Raw genomic sequence first — 19,768 nt, forward strand, 5'->3', positions numbered from 1 at the left:
CACTCATAATACCCGTCCTGCTATATGGTGCAGAGGCTTGGACGATGACAACAACTGATGAGTCGACGTTGCGAGTTTTCGAGAGAAAAGTTCTGACGTACTTATAAACGTATTTTATCGATTACATCAAACTGCAATACTCAACATTAATATGAGTTTTGAATGTGAATTAGTGGTGAATATAGAACGATCCATGAGTTGTCAACTTCGATATTCATTCTTCTAAATTGAATGCTGAATATTCTGCCATTGTTATCTGGTGAGCGACGCCGATGTAGTGGATATCTATCATTTCCAGTTTATGTTTCCGAAAGAAAATCACGTGGATAGTGTTTCGTGCATTTATTGTCAGCCGTACAAACCGAAAGGGGATTGTTCGAAAGATCCATGAATCATGGTTGGTTTTCACTACTTCGTATAATACTGAATCTTTCTTTGCATCAGGAATTTCCGCAGAAATGATTTCATCAATTTGATCTGGTGTAACCGCTATCCAAAGAAGAATGTATACATACGGCAAATCTCTCCTTTGCCACTCAACAGAGTACATCGAGCATCCAATAGCACCATYACACATCGTATGTGTGTGTGTATTCCGCACGTATGTCATCGCATCCTGATAGTGCTTCTTGTCTTGCCTTGTCTTGGGCTGCCATAAGTTGCTCGCAAAAMAAAAAACCACCGACCGATATTAGGGCGACCTCTTCGTGGCCTCGTAAAAAATATCAATCTGATTGTTCACTTTGCGTGAAACACACATACATATGTAAAGTTTTCAATGAATAAGTTTCAATAATTTTTCTTTTGAATAACCGGAATAAAAAATCAAGCGACCGAAATTGAACAATTGAAATAATTCACAAATCAAAATATTGAAAAACAAAACAAACAAAAATTAAAAACAAAATGTGTATGGAAAAGAATTACTTTTTGGAACTATCCAATTTTCTGACTTTTCCTCATGCAAAGTATAAGGTATTTTTATTTTTAAACCTTCCTGGATCCACAACGAATAACCTCTGCAAATTTCATCAAGTTGGTGCAGCCGTTCTCCTCGCATTACTAACAAACAAACATTCCTTCGTTTGTATGGGAAAAAGAAGAGTTGGTTTTAGTGGTTTCCCGGGAATTATTCGAATTTTTCTTGCCGTAAAAACCATCCTTGAACCTCACGGCCATATTAAAAAAATAATTGTCAAATTTGGTTCAGTCGTATGAATGTTATGAGCGTACATACATTTTGGCGATTCATTTTTATTTATATAGATAAGATAGATACAGAGAAGGTATCAGATGGAATTCAAAATAGCGTTATTTTGGAAGAAGGCGTGGTTGTGAACCGATTTCACCCATATTTCGTACATGTCATCAGGGTGTTAAGAAAATATTACATACCCAATTTCATTGAAATCTGTCGAGTAGTTCCTGAGATATGGTTTTTGGTCCATAAGTGGGCGACGCCACGCCCATTTTCAATTTAAAAAAAAGCCTGGGTGCAGCTTCCTTTTCCCATTTCTTCCGTAAAACTTAGTGTTTCTGACGTTTTTTGTTAGTCGGTTAACGCACTTTTAGTGATTTTCAACATAACCTGTGTGTGTATGAGCGTACATACATTTTGGCGATCCATTTTTATTTATATAGATAGATAGATACAGAGAAGGCATMTGATGGAATTCAAAATAGCGTTATGTTGGAAGAAGGCGTGGTTGTGAACCGATTTCACCCATACTTCGCACATGTCATCAGGGTGTTAAGAAAATATTACAAACCCAATTTCATTGAAATCGGTCGAGTAGTTCCTGAGATAAGTGGGCGACGCCACGCCCATTTTCAATTTAAAAACAAAGCCTGGGTGCAGCTTCCTCTTGCCATTTCTTCCGTAAAATTTAGTGTTTTTGACGTTTTTTGTTAGTCGGCTAACGCACTTTTAGTGATTTTCAACATAACCTTTGCGTGGGAGGTGGGCGTGGTTATTATCCGATTTCTTCCATTTTTGAACTGAATATGGAAATGCCTGAAGAAAACGACTCTATAGAGTTTGGTTGACATAGCTATAGTAGTTTCCGAGATATGTACAAAAAACTTAGTTGGGGGCGAGGCCACGCCCACTTTTAAAAAAAATACGTCCAAGTGTGCCCCTCCCTAATGCGATCCTTCGTGCTAAAATTCACTTTAATATCTTTATTTATGGCTTAATTATGACACTTTATAGGTTTTCGGTTTTCGCCATTTTGTGGGCGTGGCAGTGGGCCGATTTTGCCCATCTTCGAACTTAACCTTCTTATGGGCCAAGAAATACGTGTACCAAGTTTCATCATGATACCTCAATTTTTACCCAAGTTACAGCTTGCACGGACGGACAGACAGACATCCGGATTTCAACTCTACTCGTCACCCTGATCACTTTGGTATACATAACCCTGACTCTTTTAGTGTTAGGGCTTACAAACAACCGTTATGTGAATAAAACTATAATACTCTCCTTAGCAACTTTGTTGGGAGAGTATAAAAAGATATTTTTTCTTTCAAATAGTGTTGGCATATCGATTTTATATTTACGGTTTTTGTCGGTATAGGAATACAAGGGATTGTAGTTGAGATTTAATTTTGAATATATTCATACAAATATTGAAAAAACTAACGAATTTAAGGCTGCTTTCTCAATGCCTGGTTACCAGTCTTTTTGTCTAGTTAATAAAGTTGTGCGCTTAATAGATCTTTCTCTGTATTTTTTATATTTATGAATGTTTTTCACCATCCTTTCTTCTAAGTTGGCTCGAACTGGAAACAGTGTGCTAAATTTTACTAAAATCGGTTTAGTAGTTTAGGAGTCCATCGCATAAAAACAACGTAACACGGGCTTTTTGTATATAAAGATTACTTTGAAAAAAGAAATAATGATAAAACAGTTTTGTTATATATTTAATACTACTCAGTTAATAGCCAGTATATCCACCATTATTCTGGATTACTTTATTTATTCGTTTGGGCATACTACTGATTAAAGTCTGACAGGTTTCTTTAGGTATTTCATACCAAGTTTTTTGTATGCACTCCCATAACTGGACTTTGTTAGAGAAAGACTGACTCGCCAAATTTTTTTTACTTCTCCTCATAGGTTTTCTATTGAATTTAAATCCGGGGATTGGCTTGGAAACTTCAAAACGTGAACATTATTATCTTCAAAATATTGTTTAACTTGTTTGGAGGTATGTTTAGGGTCATTATCTTGCTGATATACCCAACGTAATGGTAAGTTTTCTTCAGCATAGGGAATCATGACATTTTCAAGTATTTCCTTGTACTCCGACGCTGTCATTTTGTTAGTTGTCCGGTATATAGGACCTACTCCATACCAAGAAAAACATCACCACACCATGATGTTTCCACCTCCATGCTTCACCGTTTTTTTGTGAATCTAACGTGAAGCTCCTTTCCTTTGGGACGACGCACATTTCTCTAACAGTCGTTTCCAAACAAATTTACTTTCGTTTCATCGCTCCATAAGATGTTTCTCCACTTTTTTGTTCCCTCAGGTCCTGACCAATCTAAATGACTTCTTGCAAAATTTAACCTCATATCTAAATTTTTTGAGCGCATTAAGGGAACTTTCCTGGCAAATTATGAGACCTTTCCATTAATTTCCCAATTTCGAGAAGCGATTTTCCTTGCTTTTTAAGGTTTGAAACCAGTCGAGCTTCTTCAATAGTGCAATGTGACTTTCGACCCATCTGATTAAAACTTACCAATTTAGATAAAAAAAAACTTGAAAAACTGGATAGAATAAATTTTTTTTTCTGAGAATGCAGGCAAACTGACACACGCATTAATTCGGAGAATCACATGCTTCATTCCCTTAGAAAGGGCGATGCCATATTATCTTAATTATCATAACCAGCGTCTGAAAAATTATGCTACTCCCGTAGCATTTTATTTTGCTAATGCTACCGCTCTCACTTTGTCGGGAACCGCAGCAGACCCGTAGCAGAATAATGTAAAAGTATGTGCTCTGCTCTGCTCGGAATGTTGTTAGGCAAAAAACTAACTCTTGGAGGATAGAGTCATGTGTAAAAGTTCACGCAAGTGAGGAAAGTTCTCTTATTACCATTCGATTCTTTTACATGTGACTCAAGCAGCTCACGACTTCCGGTCTTTGACCAAGTATCCTCTGGGTAGCCTAAGAACATCCGTTTGAAGGCGAGATAAAGTGAGAAGGCAAAATATCCTCTACAAAGGGTTGTGCGTACGGTTTGGGACCCGCCACTTAAAAAAAAACACCCCTAATGAAAAGCAACAACCACCCTCGGATGAGATACCTCCTTTTGATGACTACCAAGGCAAATTAAATAAGGACTACGAATTGAGGGCATGCACCTGGAATGTYCGGTCCCTTAATTGGGAAGGTGCCGCTGCCCAGCTGGTTGATGTCCTAGTGAAAACAAAGACTGACATCACCGCCGTCCAAGAAACGCGATGGACGGGACATGGACAAAGACGAGTAGGCATTTACATCAGTGGAGAGAGACTCCGTCGCCGAGTACTATCATACACTCCGGTAAATGAACGTATAGCCACAATCTGTATCAAAACGAGGTTCTTCAACATATCGCTTATTTGCGCCCACGCCCCGACGGATGAGAAGGACGATGTGACCAAAGATGCCTTTTAAGAGTGCTTGGAGCGCGCTGACTGTCTGTGGATCGAAAAACCACCAAAACCAAATCGATCATGTTGTGATAGACGGAAGACACGTCTCCAGTGTTTTAGATGTGCGTACGCTCTGACGTTCTAACATCGACTCAGACCATTGTCTTGTTGCAGCCAAGATTCGCACCCGCCTCTGTGTAGCAAAAAACGCACGCGAACAAACACAAGGACGGTTCGACGTCGAGAAGCTCCAATCACAACAGACAGCCGAACGATTTTCTACTCGACTTGCACTCCTGATCTCTGAGACCACTCGTCAACAACTCGGAATAAGGGAACTGTGGGACGGCATTTTAAACTCCTTCTGTACAACTGCAACCGAACCCATTGGTTTTCGGAAAGTGTAAAAGAACAGCAGCTACGACGAGGAGTGCAATGTCGCAACGGAGAGAAAACAGGCTGTCTACCTCGCAGCGTTACGGTCGACCACAACACGAGCGGGATGGGATAGATACCGAGAGTTGAAAAGGCCGAAATGCATGAGTACGAAGAGTTTGATAAGCTGGCCGATAGGTGTAATGCTCGAAAATTCTACGAAAAAATGCAGCGGCTTACAGAAGGTTTCAAGACCGGAGCATAGTCTTGTAGAACCCCCAAAGGTGATCTAGTAACCGATGCCCAGAGCATACTTAAATTATGGAGGGAACACTTCTCCATCCTACTGAATGGCAGTGAAGGCACAACGCTGACGATGACGCCGATGACGATGGAGCAGACGTTCCATTGCCCGACCATGAAGATGTTCGGATGGAAATTACCTGCCTGAAGAACAACAAAGCGACTGGGGCCGATGGATTGCCGGCCGAGCTATTCAAACACGGCGGCGAAGAACTGATAAGGAGGATCCATCAGCGTCTTTGTAAAATATGGTCGGACGAAAGCATGCCCAACGATTGGAATTTAAGCCGTTCCCACGACAGTCGGGTCTACGTAACCGGAACGGACCCGAATATTTATTCGGTCAAGGACTGTCAATTCGACAGAATTCTGCCGCTACAACAACAACAACATTGGAATTTAAGTTTTCTATGCCTAATCCACACAAAGAGACACCCCATAATCTGCGCCAACTACCGTGGGACTGGCCTACTCAACATTGCATATAAGGTTCTATCGAGCGTATTGTGTGAAAGATAACAGCCCTCCGGCAAAAAACTGATTGGACCTTATCAGTGTGGCTTTAGACCTGGCAAATGAACAGCCAACCAGATATTCACAATGCGCCAAATCTTGGAAAAGACCCGTAAAAGGAGAATCGACACACACCACCTTTGTCGATTTCAAAGCCGCTTTCGACAGCACGAAAAGGAGCTGCCTTTATGCCGCGATGTCTGAATTTGGTATCCCTGCAAAACTAATACGGCTGTGTAAGCTGACGTTGAGAAACACCAAAAGCTCCGTCAGAATCGGGAAGGACCTCTCCGAGCCATTCGGCACCAAATGAGGTTTCAGACAAGGCGATTCCCTATCGTGCAACTTCKTCAACCTGCTTCTGGAGAAAATAGTTCGAGCTGCAGACCTAAATAGAGAAGGTACCACCTTCTATTTGAGTGTACAGTTGCTGACGTATACCGATGATATTAATATTATCGACTCAACACCCGCGTCGTTAGTTCTGCTTTCTCCAGACTGGAAAAGGAAGCAAAACAAATGGGTCTCAGTGAACGAGCACAAGACGAAATATCTGAGGTCATCAAAGAAACAGTCGTTGCACTCGCGACTTGGCACTAACGTCACTGTTGACAATGTCCGGTGTGCTTAACGTGGCTGACGACAGCCTTACTCCACGACACTTAAAAGCACAGCGGATCAAATCAATGCGTTGATAAGCCATCTGAGAATGCTAACTATTCCCAGTACCAATTGGCTGTGTGGAATGGACACACTAACCACCTTGGTCGGGTTCGRGGCCCATCTAAAACCTCCGCCGTGCTTTGRGTCCGGCACCCGGTTGCAATGCAACTCCACATTCAACTGACAAAATCAGTTCTTCCCGCATTTARGTTTTAGCCACAACCACCACAATACTCCCCGAGGGGCCAGTCCGCATGAGCAGGTTGGAGTTACCTCCAAGGGCTCCTGCTCCCCGTGGGACCAGAATTAAGTCTCCGGTCAGACCTCGTAGCCGACTCTACCACCAGTTGAGCTTCCATACGGCTCTGGACTGGTGGCCAGGGGTTGGACCCCATACATACATCACATGAATGAATGAATGAATGAATGAAACACCAAATTATACAAATCTAAACCTAATTTTCAGCTAACCGCCCCCAGAAAAACCCCACCCCACCCCACAAAAACACCCCTACGTATCCGATAGGAGCCTCTGATGCAAAAATGCATTCAGAGGCCTATGCCCCGTAAGGAAGAAAGCCAGACTCAGAAAAAATCTGAAGTATGGGGTTGAATCGTTACATCCGTGAACGTATCACTCGTCACGTAAAAGTCTGTATTTCGTATTATGACACACGTGATCGTAACGCTTAAATTGTAATATGGCATGATAACGCACGTGAGCGAGTATATAAACGTATCCGTTCCTTCGAACCGTCATTCGAACCCAAAGTACCGATCGTAACATACGAATTTATTTAAAAATGTGAGTATATTGTAAATAATTTATAATTTTAGAAAATTTTTAATAATGAATCTATTTTAGGACAAATTATAATAAACTAAATCCTACACAAAAAGATGTAATGGCGGAATTCATGTCAAGTCATCCATTCTTGGCAAAAAATAACTTTCCAAACTCTGCGCAAGGAAGAATTACTTCGAATAAATTATGGGAGTAACCAGTTAAAGATGCTAAGTTGTGGAGGAAGGTATGTATATAATTTATATGCAATATATTTTGATAAAATATTATCTTTTATGATTTTTTAAGGTTTTTGCTGATCAAAAATACCAAGCAAAAAATAAGCTTTCCTTCAATAAAGGATCGAAGCAGCGAACTGGAGGAGGGCCCTATAACGAAAAACTGATCACTGCGACGGACGAATTGTTAATCGAAGCAGCTGGACTGGAAACTTGCGTAGAGGGCATAACAAATGTTTCTGCATTTGGAAATAACCCAACTACGCAAGCTTCGACATTTACCCTTAACTGTGATAGCAATGATGAGGAGGCAAACCCTTTCCCCAGCTCCTTACCAGGCCCAACAACTTCTAGACAGTCGCTACTCGCTACAACAACAACAACGTCAACAGAAAAAACTCCACGCACACCGAGAAGAAAAAGTAGGAGTTACTTCAACAAAACATGAAGTCGCTCTCAGCTTTTCGAAAAGGCATAGACCAGAAGCTTGAGAGGTTAGTAGCAGCACAAGAAAAAATGCTGGCACTACAAGAAAAAATGGTTGCTATGAAGATGGAAAAGCACCGCATCCAACAGTCGACACGGGAATTAGATCACGAAATAAAAAAATTGGAGCTCGAAACCTTAAGAAGAAATGTATTTTAAAACTTGTTACATGAATGTAAATATTTTTAGTTCAAGCACTTAATGAATTTTTAGTTTAAGCATTTAATGAATTTTTTTAATTCAATAGAGCTTTATTTATTATTGAATATTATTGTGATAAAAGCAACAAACGTGATGAAACGACTAATTAAAATAAAAATAATGAATTTATATGAACAAAATTTTTGTATTTCGGTTTAGAAAAAAAATATATATTTACAAGGATAACGACATAGACATTTTCCTTCAATTTATTAAAGAGTGCTTTATTTGATCTCTTATTGTTTGGCCGATTGCGGTGAGGCGGTTCGCTACCCCGGTGTCGATATCCGTTGTTTGGTCAGAACAAATTGATTGAATATTTGGAACAGCTTTGACAGTTCCACAGCTATTATGACCTAAAAATACGATCAAAAGCAATGTGGAATTTAAAAACTATTGTGAATTGAAAAGACATTACGATACGTTTGCTATCGTATGTCATAATGCCAACCATCGCATACGATTGACGTATCACGTAATTTTATTTCGTATGTTTGCCGATCCGTGCACGGATGTAACATTTGACCCCTGGGTTATCCTCAACGAACCCAACGTCCCGAATGTACTCGTACGTCATTCGGCCGATAGGACTATTGTCCCAACGCTCTTGCCACCTACGTCTAACCCTATCATCTAGGAGCCTCTTTCTCCCTAGATATCCTTCCTTCTCCACATCATCGTCGGAAATCCAATCGTTCCGCAGCAATGACACACTCAAACCTCTTCTTAACCTGAATGCAGGAGGGCGTGCACCTAATAAAAAGTGCATCGCATCCGTTGAGACGTGCGACATATAGGCAAACAAGCAAACATCATACAACGCTGGATTGAGAGGAGTTTTTGAGACTACCAGACAGTCGTGGCTGCCTCCCACCATACAGGGGCTCCGTATGTGGCACAGGCCACAAACAAGCCACGATATATAGTGCGGACAGCACGACGTCCGAGACCCCTCAAAATGCGGCGTATTTTGTCTACGGTTGCCTGCAGTCGCTCCTTCCCATACGCCAAGTGTGGAGTAAAACACATCCTTTCACTCATGATCAACCCCAGATATTTGACTTGCGTCTGACTGATACCTGACCTGACCTGATACTGACCCCATTCACACGGACAATCGGTGGACGAACCGGTGACAATCAGCCCTTAAGCAGCATTGCCACCGTTTTTCCCCTGGATATGTCCACCCCCACATGTACACCCCAAGTATTCACGATCTCTAAATACTTGACAGTCACTTTTCACAGTCATAACATTGAAGTCGTAGATAATTTCGTCTATCTTGGAACCAGCATAAACACCATTACCACTGTCAGCCTGGAAATCCAACGCAGGATTTCTTGCCATCAGGTGCTACTTCGGACTGAGTAGGCAATTGAGAAGCAAAGTCCTCTCTCGACAAATAAAAACCAAACCAGAAAAGTTCTGCGAAAGATGTATGGTCCTTTGCGCGTTAGCCATGGCGAATATCGCATTCGATGGAACGATGAGCTGTATGAGATATATGACGACATTGACATAATTCAGCAAATTAAGAGACAGCGGCTACGTTGGCTAGGTCAACACTCCAGCTCTGAAAGTATTCGACGCTGTACTCGCCGGGGGAAGCAGAGGAAGAAGGACCAGGTTTAGAAGGACCTGGCTACGCTTGGAATATCCAATTGGCGCCACGTAGCGAAAGGAAGAAACGACTGGCGCGCTGTTGTTAACTCGACTATAATCGCGTAAGTTACGTCTACGCCAATTAAGAAGAAAAAAAAACTATAGCTGTAGCAATGGCAAGAAATGAAGTGCTGTGCCTTGCTCTGGCGTAGCGGTAGGCTATTAAAAAAAAACAAACACATACGAGAGCTATAGCACATGAAAATTTTAATTAGCTCTGCTCTACTACCTCTCCCAATTTTTTTCTACCGCTACACCTGGCTATTGCTACAGCTATAGGTTTTTACCTAACAAAACTCCGAGCAGAGCAGAACACATACTTTTACATTTTTCTGCTATAGCTCCCCAGCTACGTTACCCGGTAATACAAGGGCAGAGTTGATATTTGCATTCAAGTTAAACAACCGCCCAGATCTTCCGAGTTGGGCAGGTTTGAACGCTTTACGCAAGGATTACGAGCTAAACATTGGTGGTGCACAACTCCGTTGAATATCGTCTCATAAATGTGTTCATCGACCGCAGGAATATTACCCTTGATTGTCAGGGTATAGCTACATCTATCGGCAGAGATTTAGCTTGTGAAATACAATACTTAATAACGTTACAGTTAAAGCAGGAAAAACCGCTATATTGCACAAATACTATTTATTACTTCACTAAAATTAAAATAATTCAAAATACTTAGTTTCTTATAATAAATACAATGTTTGATTCAATTTACGTTCTTGAGTCTAATTAACTTGGCCAAGTATTTTACTACCATAATTTTTCAAAAATTTAAATCTTTCACGGAGGGTTGTTTTGCGCGCGGGCGCCTTACGAATTATGCTTTACGATAACAGATTGAGATCACTCTTAACATTTTAGATGGCATTGTACATAATTTTTCTAAAATATTTCACTATATTAGCAATTTTTACTTGTTTTTTGTTTAGGGCCTTTACACAAACCGTACTTCAGTCACGGTAAATTTTTTTTTGTCATTTAAATAAAATTTGTACTATAATTAAGGGGCACACCTAGCGTGAAATTTTTTTTTTTCATATTTCGTTAGAATGCCACAAATCGGTAAGCAAAAAGAAAAAGATATCCCTCAAGAGCAGCCAAGGTCGAAGAGAGCAAAGGAGAACCAACCACAGGCGGTCGGAGAAAGACGCTCCACCCCAAATCCGCCGAACAACGATCGGGCTAAGTATCAACCTGGCAAAAATTAAAGTGATTTCTTCCACTAATCGGAGATCTCTTCCGGGCATACGGCCTCTAACAAATAGAAGAAAGGAGTTGGAGATGTCGAAAGTGATCAAATTCCTTGGGCTCATATTAGACTCTTCCTTACGGTGGAGTAGGCTTGTGGACCTAATGCTGTCCAAAGGCACCAAAGCACTCATGATATGCAGGCGCCTGGCCGGCAGATCCTAGGTATGCAATCCAGGTATCATTAGATGGTTGTATACCATGATTGTAAGGCCTATTGTCATTAATGGAGATCTTAATCTGTGTGTGCGCACATGCCCCACTGCAGCGCTTGAACTCATACTGGAGCTCGCACCCTTGGAAGAAGTGTCAGTGGTGTGTTTTCCCCTAGTGCCCTCTTCTATGGGGACGACATTATCTGTCCTTTGCCGAGTCCCTCTGCTGACATTAACAGCATGAGTATTCATTTCACAAAGAACTTTAGAGTTACTCTCGGCAACACAAATATAGTGGCATGACTGTACGGTTGACATACTGCAGAGAGACGGTACTATCCACTGGTACACTCACGGCTCGAAAACACAGCAAGACATTGGAGGAGGCATTGCGATCACGCTTACCAACCTATCCATACCAATGGGACATTTTCCAAGCATTTTTCAAGCAGAAGTTTTTGCTATAAGTCAGTGCGTAGAAATCAATCTCACCGCAACCAGTGCATCGCCATTTTTAGCTAGCCGACGAACTAGCCTCCGCTGCAGCAGCGTCCAAGATGACAGGACCAGAACCATGCGTCGATGTGGGTTCCCACACTCTTAATGAGCTGCTTGGCAAGGAGGAGAGAGGGAAGAGAGAACAGCACTAGCAGCAGGTAGCAAAAATGCGCTATGACAAGCTGCTTCCAGGAGGGTACAACCTCCTTAGGTTTAAGGAACTAATTAACCTCCCCGCGTGACGAATTCCGATTTTTACCAAATTTTATATGTATGCGTATTCAGTAGGTCTGAGAATCTATTTTCCAAATTGGACAATTAGAAAAATTTACTTTTTTTTAACACAAATTATTTTTTGTTTTGTTTTTCAAAAGTTTGATTTGTAAATTATTTGAATCGTTCAATTTGGGTCGTTTGCTTTTTTATTCCAACTATTTAAACGAAAAATTATTGAAAATTATTCAGTGAAAACTTAATCTGTGGTTCACACAAAGTGATCAATTATAGATTGTAATTTGCTACAAAGCTACGAAGAGATCGCACTAATATCTTTCGGCGTTCTTTTTGCCATACGTATGGCAGCGCAAGACACATGAACTACATGAGCACTCCCAGGATGCTATGACATATGTGTTGGATTATTATAATTCAACATTATTATTAATCAGCAAGCGATCATTACCATATTACAGTACTCACCGATCCAAACGGGGTTAGATCGCCGAAAAACAATTTTTCAAACAACAGCTACGATGTTTGATGAACTTTATCTTGAAGCAACGTATACATATGTACATATGTGATGCTATTAGATGTTATATGTACTCTGTTGAGTGACAAAACAGCTTGGGATGGTGGTAAAACCAGTTCAAAGTGATTAAATTATATCTGCGGAAATTCGTGATGCAGAGAAAAAAAACAGTATTATACAAAGTGATGAAAACCAATCTAGTTCATGGAGCTTGGGGACACCACAATCCCACTTCATATTTCAACCCAGAGAATACAGCCAACATAGAAAACAAGGCCAACCAGTAGATGGGCATTTAGGAGTGTTCTCAACTAATGCATTAAGATCAATTTACACAATTGCTTCTGCTTTGCTAATCAATAGCAAATTAATGTACGCTGTGCAACTTCATTTGAATAATTGCGTACTGTGAATGGTACAGTGTATGCAACTTTTTGAAAAGCATGCCAACAATTAAAACTGCTGGAAACTAGTAATCGCTGGAGTCAAACGATGGACGATGCGATAGCTACTTCACATGCCACTGAAGTTCCTATACTTATTGCGATGATAATTGCAACAGATCAGCCTTCAAATCTGCGTCAATTATGGGATACGAACAAAAATTACATTGAGGAAGGCATTTTTCATTGTATTCGCTAAGAATTGTWAACTCTTTGGAGAGGCTTGGTATGCCGCCGCATCATTTGCGTCCCAAAGTTGGCGCCGAAACTGTGTAATGGAACGCAACTGATTGTGACGCAGCTTTCGAATACAAGGGGGCCGAATGCTTCATTCTACGAATTCCTTTGAGTTCTAACGATATGCCATTTCTGTTCAAACCTATACAGTTTCGAAACCCATCTCTATACATTCACGCACCGGAACAGAAACAAAACATATTGTTTATCAAGCTGCGCTAAATTAAACAAAAAAAACTAGAAAAATCGCAAATAAAATTATTTAAACACAAAATATAGTACATTCAACTTTTTTTCGGGTGATACATATAGTAGTTATATGTTGCAAAAGTATAAAAATTATAGATTATGATCTATGAAGAATGGCCGAAACGACACGTAAAAATCATACCATCATCCATGATTTATAATAGCAAGCCCGATTTTAAGAAAAATATATATATACAGAAAAAAAGCTGTCCGAAAATGTATTTGTTGAAGTAAGCAGCTTAACGTTCAGTTAAGATTCGACGAACCATGCGTCGCAGTCAATGAACGATACAGTGATCATTCGCCATACATTATGGTTTGGGGAGCTATCACAAGTTATGGTGGTGGCGAAATAATAATGTAAGATTGTACTGTCCATTCAGCAACATACGCAGAAAATTAAAAAAAAAAAAAAGGTGTTTCGGTGTTGCACCGTGTCATCGGTCAAAGTCGGCAAGGATAACATTGACATTTCCTTTCACGCATAGTTTTTTAAGTTTCATACACCATCAACTTTATTGAGAACTTGTGGGAAAATATAAAGCACACAATTCGACGCCATAAACCAAAAAGAATTTAAAAATTTAAAGACATGGTTGAATTAACTTCGTATAGTGCAATTTCTACAGATCTAATTAAAAAATTATATAATTATATTGTTATAAGGTCATAAGGTTTCTACACCCACTATTAAGAATGAATTTTTGGGTCAAATCAAAATATAAGAAAAACGCTTTGAAAATATTAAATACTAAATAAAAGTGTTTAAATCCGTTTTGCTGCTTATAAACTTTTTTTTCTGTATTTTCCATATGCATTTCTAAATTAGAGAAATTATTTTTTACAGCGTATTTTAATTTTCGGTAACAAACAATTATTTAAATTATTATATTCAGCTTCAAAAGCTTATTAATTTTTATTAAAGGTTACCTGGTAAATATTACTAAGTCAAATCGGTTTTTTTATAGGCGGGAGTGCCGTTGCCGCTGAGTTATAGTTTTTGAGATATTTGCATTTAAGGGGCTATACCAGTGTGACACATGAGTTTTCTTAAGAGAAAGTAACCAATTGAATATTTCGAACATCTTTGAACATAATAAGGCATATTTTCAGCTATATTTTAAGATTTTTACAAAAGTGTTAAAAAATAATGGAGTTACAGGCTGCCTTCTGAGGTAACAAGAAAAAAGTGGCCCAACTGCTGGCATGATTCCGGCCAAAAGAGTAGCTCAAACAAAAAATTTGAAGTTTATTACACTTAAAGATATTTACTATACTATGACCTACGACCTTTGAAAAATAAAAATTAACAAAATCCCGTAACTTTGAAAAAAAAAAACCTTTTTTAGGTAAAAAATAGTCTTTTTTTTAATGCCAAATTGACAATATTCAAGCAGTCAAAAATATCGTAGGTCATTTATAATAAATGTATTCAAAAGAACACTGTTTTAATTTGAAGTCAATCGGTCAAATACTCCTTGAACTATGACGCCAGCAATTTTGAAAAATGTCGTTTCGCGTTGCTTTTAAAGTGTAACTTATATATGTTTGCACCTTCCAGCGGTCCCTCTTTAGACGCTGCCGTTCAAAAATTATTTAAGATACGACCTTCCCGATTTCACAAGATATTTATGTACCTATAAGCTATCGAAAAAGAAAATACTTTTTTTTTTTTGTCACACTGGTATAGCCCTTAAGGGGGGCGTGCGTATGAAAAAAGTGCTGCCCAAGTGTTGGTCCGAGCAGATTTATTTTTTGAAGGGCGGACAAAGGCCATCAACGCAAAATCAAGACACCCCGTGAGACCAATCAGGGTATTTTTTCTGAAGACGCCAAATTTGTTATTGTCTTGGGTGTATTATTTTATTTCTTATTTTATTTATTATTTTAGCAAAAGAAATGGGTAGAAACAAATTAGTGAAGTATTCGTGGATATCATAAGTCAGCGGCAATTAAACATACATATTATATACATACATGTATATTTTTAATTTTGAGTAGATCCTCTATCTGGACATAGCGATTTTAAGCCCGAAACCTGCGGATGTTATTCTAAAATTTACCCTTACGGAGTTTCAGGACATAGCCCGGACCTCAATTCAATTGAAAATCTTTGGTCAATATTGAAAAGAACCAAATCTGCCTGGTTGAAATACAACTAACAAAAGAAATTAAGCAAAAACTGTCTACCCCAAATACATATAAAAAAAAAAGTTGCAGAAAGGTGTATTATTTTTCTTGAAGCGCGGCCGAAGGCCCCCAGTACAGAAAGGAATTCTACGCGAAAGAACTCTGAACACCCCGGTGTTGGATCGGCCAGTGTTATTATTATTTTTTTTTTTTTTGAAGCGCGGCGCTGAACTTTTTTCCTTTTATAAAAAATTGCTAAAAATTTTTGAGTTTTCCATTTATGTGTTTGGGTATAAAGTTTTTGCTTTTTATATAATTGCATCCATCCTTCGGCCGCGCTTCAAAAAAATAACCCTGGTCGATCCAACACCGGGGTGTTCAGGGTTCTTCACGTAGAACTCCTTTCTGTACTGGCGGCCTTCGGCCGCGCTTTAAAAAAATAACCCTGGCCGGTCCAACACCGGCTACGCCATCCACAGTATTTTAGCATTGAACACCTTTTCCTCCACAGTATCTTAGCATTTCATTCCTTTCCGCACTAGCGGCCTTCGGGCGCGCTTCAAAAAAAATAACCCTGGTCGATCCAACACCGGGGTGTTCAGGGTTCTTCGCGTAGAACTCCCTTTTGTACTGGCGGCCTTCGGCCGCGCTTTAAAAAAATAACCCTGGCCGGTCCAACACCGGCTACGCCATCCACAGTATTTTAGTATTGAACACCTTTTCGCGTTCACTTCATACATTTATTGTTAAGTGGGTTTAATTTATTCCCTTTTGTTCGTGCTTTCTCGGTAATTTGACAGTTCAAATTAGGCAGTCATTTTGGTTTTCCGCATTATTGAACTCAATGCAGAAAAAGGTGTATTTTATTTAAAGATTTACAAAGAAATTAACAATCAAAAGTAATTAAAAACATTACTAGTGGTTTTTATAATTCATAAGTAATATATGTGCGTGAAAATGTATCCATAATTGGTTTGGTACCATTCGAAACAGATGAAAATACACTAGCATATATTTAGAATTTTGCAAAAAATAGCATTTTTTAAAGTGAATTTGTGGAAAAATTTATGAACCGATTTTTATAAAATATTATTTAAAACAAAGTTCGATAATTTAAGCATACATGCGTGTTTAAAATTTTCCATTTGGTTCTCTCATTTAGGTACGGTGAGCCAAAATTAACCGGCGCGATACTAAACACAACCCGCAAATATCTTTAAAACTATAAGGGAGCGACAATTATATGTATATTATATATTTTCGAGACCTGGAGAACGTCGCCTTTCCAGTTGCAACCATTTTATCCCCGAAATCCGGGGATGCTATTCTAAATTTTACCCGAATAATATTGTTTTAAATTCTTGGAACTATATTTATCACGTTGTTTTTACTAAAAAAAAACTGTTAATAAACAATCGACAATTTTGACTGTAACGCCAATTTTAGCCACATTATGTATAATAGCCATTAATCCACATTTTTTTATTGCTGCTAGCACCAAAAAAAATATTTTTCCGTACTGATTAGAAAAAAACTTACCTATTCGTGGTTATTAAACACAAATATTACTAGAACTTTTCAAGAACTTAGCGTTTATTTATCTCCAAATTAAGATACAAAATGAGTAAAATAGTATAGCCTTCTTAAATGGAATTGTAAAGCATCTAAAACCAAATCGACAACCACTCGCGCAAAACAGAGGCAACCTTATGGGGCATCTCGACAGGATAGCATTTATAGAATACTATCTGCATTGCCGTGACGATTGCCTGTGTAGGCTCCACACTGCTCGTAGCTTACTAGATATATAGCGGGATTCTGTAACCAGTCTCTATTTGAGACAGTTTGAGGTAAAATCTCAGTTTGTGACTAGTTACTATTCCCTAAACAGTCTCTAGCTCTAGTCTCAAAATATTGCCTCAAATTTGAGACCTGGTAGATAGCAAGTCACAAAACCAAAAAGAACTCTTGCCTGCCATTTTAATATACTGAATAGAGATCACCATAGATATTAATCGATTTTCGTTTTTTTTTTTTATTTTTTGTAAGCAACTCAAACACGCAAAGGTTAAAAATAAATCAATTTCACATAAATTTCGTTAATATTATGAAACAAAGTCAACATATATTTTTATTTTTATTGATAATTATGTTTTTTGACTATATTATAGAAAATTTAATATTTGTTATCGACATATTTATTTTCATTCAAGTATAAAAACATCTCTGAATAATGAAATATAATAGATTTTGTGACTGTCACTTACAGAATAGCAAAATTGCCTTAAGTCTCAAAAATTGTCTCTGTAAAATTTAGAGAATTGATACTATATCACAGTACAGAATCGCACGGATAAAATACTACTATATTTCCGAGTATTTTCCAGGCTGAAGTACTGGCTATAAGTCGGTGTATAGAGATAAACCTCCACCGCAACTATCGCAACGAGCGAATAGCTATWCTTAGCGATAGTCAAGCGGCACTAAAAGCGATCTCCTCCTACGAGATCAAATCGCTATTGGTGCAGGAGTGCACCAAACGGTTGAACAACCTAGCTGCAAAGAACCAGGTGCACCTAATCTCCGTGCCCGGCCACTGGGGCATAGCCGGCAACGAATTGGCTGATGAGCTAGCCCACTCCGCAGCCTCCACCAGTATGGTTGTTCCCGAACCATTCATTGCGGTGGGTCCCCACACTGTGAAGGAGCTGCTCCGCAAGGAAGAAAGAGTGTGCAGAGAAAGGTATTGGCAGCGAGCGCACGGTATGCATCATGCCAAGCTGCTAGTGGGGGGGGGGGGTATAACCAAAAGAGGTTTAAATCGTTAATTAACCTCCCAAGAAACAAACTCAGCATTCTGGTTGCATTTTATACCGGCCACTGCAAGCTGAAAAGGCACTTAGCTAACATGGGCCTATCATCTTGCGCCTATCATCTTGTCGGTTTTGCGACAGGGACCCTGAAACCCCGAAGCACCTGTTAATCGACTGCATTGCAGTCTGTAGGCGCAGATCGAAGGCCCAGCAGAATACTTGACTTCGTCTTGATGCTGGGGCTAAGCAAGTCCCTGTGAGTTAGGATAGGGCACAATAGACCTAAGGTCGCAGTGCATTCCTCAGTTATTTATCTATCTATAAAGTTTGCCATATATCGTAAGCTATGAGCTGTCACTTCAACCGTTTGGCAGTGCAGTTTTCATTTCTTTGAAAATTTCGAAGAGGCCACTTATAGCGGAATTCTGTAAGCAGTCTCTATTCTCTATTTGAGACATTTTGTGGTAAAATCTCAATTTGTGACTAGTTACTATTCACTAAACAGTCTCTAGCTTTAATCTGAAAATATTGCCTCAAATTTGAGACCTGGTAGTTAGGAAGTCACAAAACCAAAAAGAACTCTTGTCTGCCATTTTGAATAAACTGAATAGAGATCATCATAGATATTAATCAATTGTAATTTTTTTATATTTTGTAAGCAACTCAAACACGAAAAAGTTAAAAATAAATAAATTTTACAAAAATTTCGAAAATATTATGGAACAAAGTCATCATATATTTTTATTTTGATTGATAATTATGTTTTTTGATTATGAAATTTGATAGAAAATTTAATTTTTGTTATCGACATAYTTATTTTCATTCAAGTTTAAAAGCATCCCTGAATTATTAAATGTAATAGATTTTGGGACTGTCACTTACAGAATAGCAAAATCGTCTCAAATCTCAAAAATTGTCTCTATCAAATTTAGAGACTTGATACTGTATCATAGTACAGAATCACACGGTAAGAATGCCGTAAAATGAGGGAAGACTTACCGTGCGATTCTGTACTGTGATACAGTATCAAGTCTCTAAATTTGACAGAGACAATTTTTGAGACTTGAGACGATTTTGCTATTCTGTAAGTGATAGTCACAAACTCTATTACATTTCATTATTCAGAGATGTTTTTATACTTGAAAGAAAATAAATATGTCGATAACAAATATTAAATTTTCTTTAACATAGTTAAAAAACATAATAATCAAAAAAAATAAAAATATATGTTGACTTTGTTTCATAATATTAACGAAATBDATGTAAAATTTATTTATTTTTAACCTTTTCGTGTTTGAGTTGCTTACAAAATATAAAAAAACGACAATCGATTAATATCTATGGTGATCTCTATTCAGTATATTC

General features: G+C 38.6%; 1 protein-coding gene across 1 annotated transcript in view; it reads right to left on the reverse strand.

The window, feature by feature from the left end:
• LOC108969982 (importin subunit beta) overlaps nt 1-17,392 on the reverse strand; it is a gene marked incomplete at its 3' end in the record, with an annotated part of 28,859 nt that extends 11,467 nt beyond the window's left edge. The window contains 1 exon segment of the mRNA XM_018935039.1: nt 17,130-17,392.
• Nucleotides 17,393-19,768: the final 2,376 nt, after the last annotated feature.

Source organism: Bactrocera latifrons, unplaced genomic scaffold, assembly GCF_001853355.1.
Source record: "Bactrocera latifrons isolate USDA-ARS-PBARC rearing strain unplaced genomic scaffold, ASM185335v1 scaffold_273, whole genome shotgun sequence".
NCBI classification, from domain to species: domain Eukaryota; kingdom Metazoa; phylum Arthropoda; class Insecta; order Diptera; family Tephritidae; genus Bactrocera; species Bactrocera latifrons.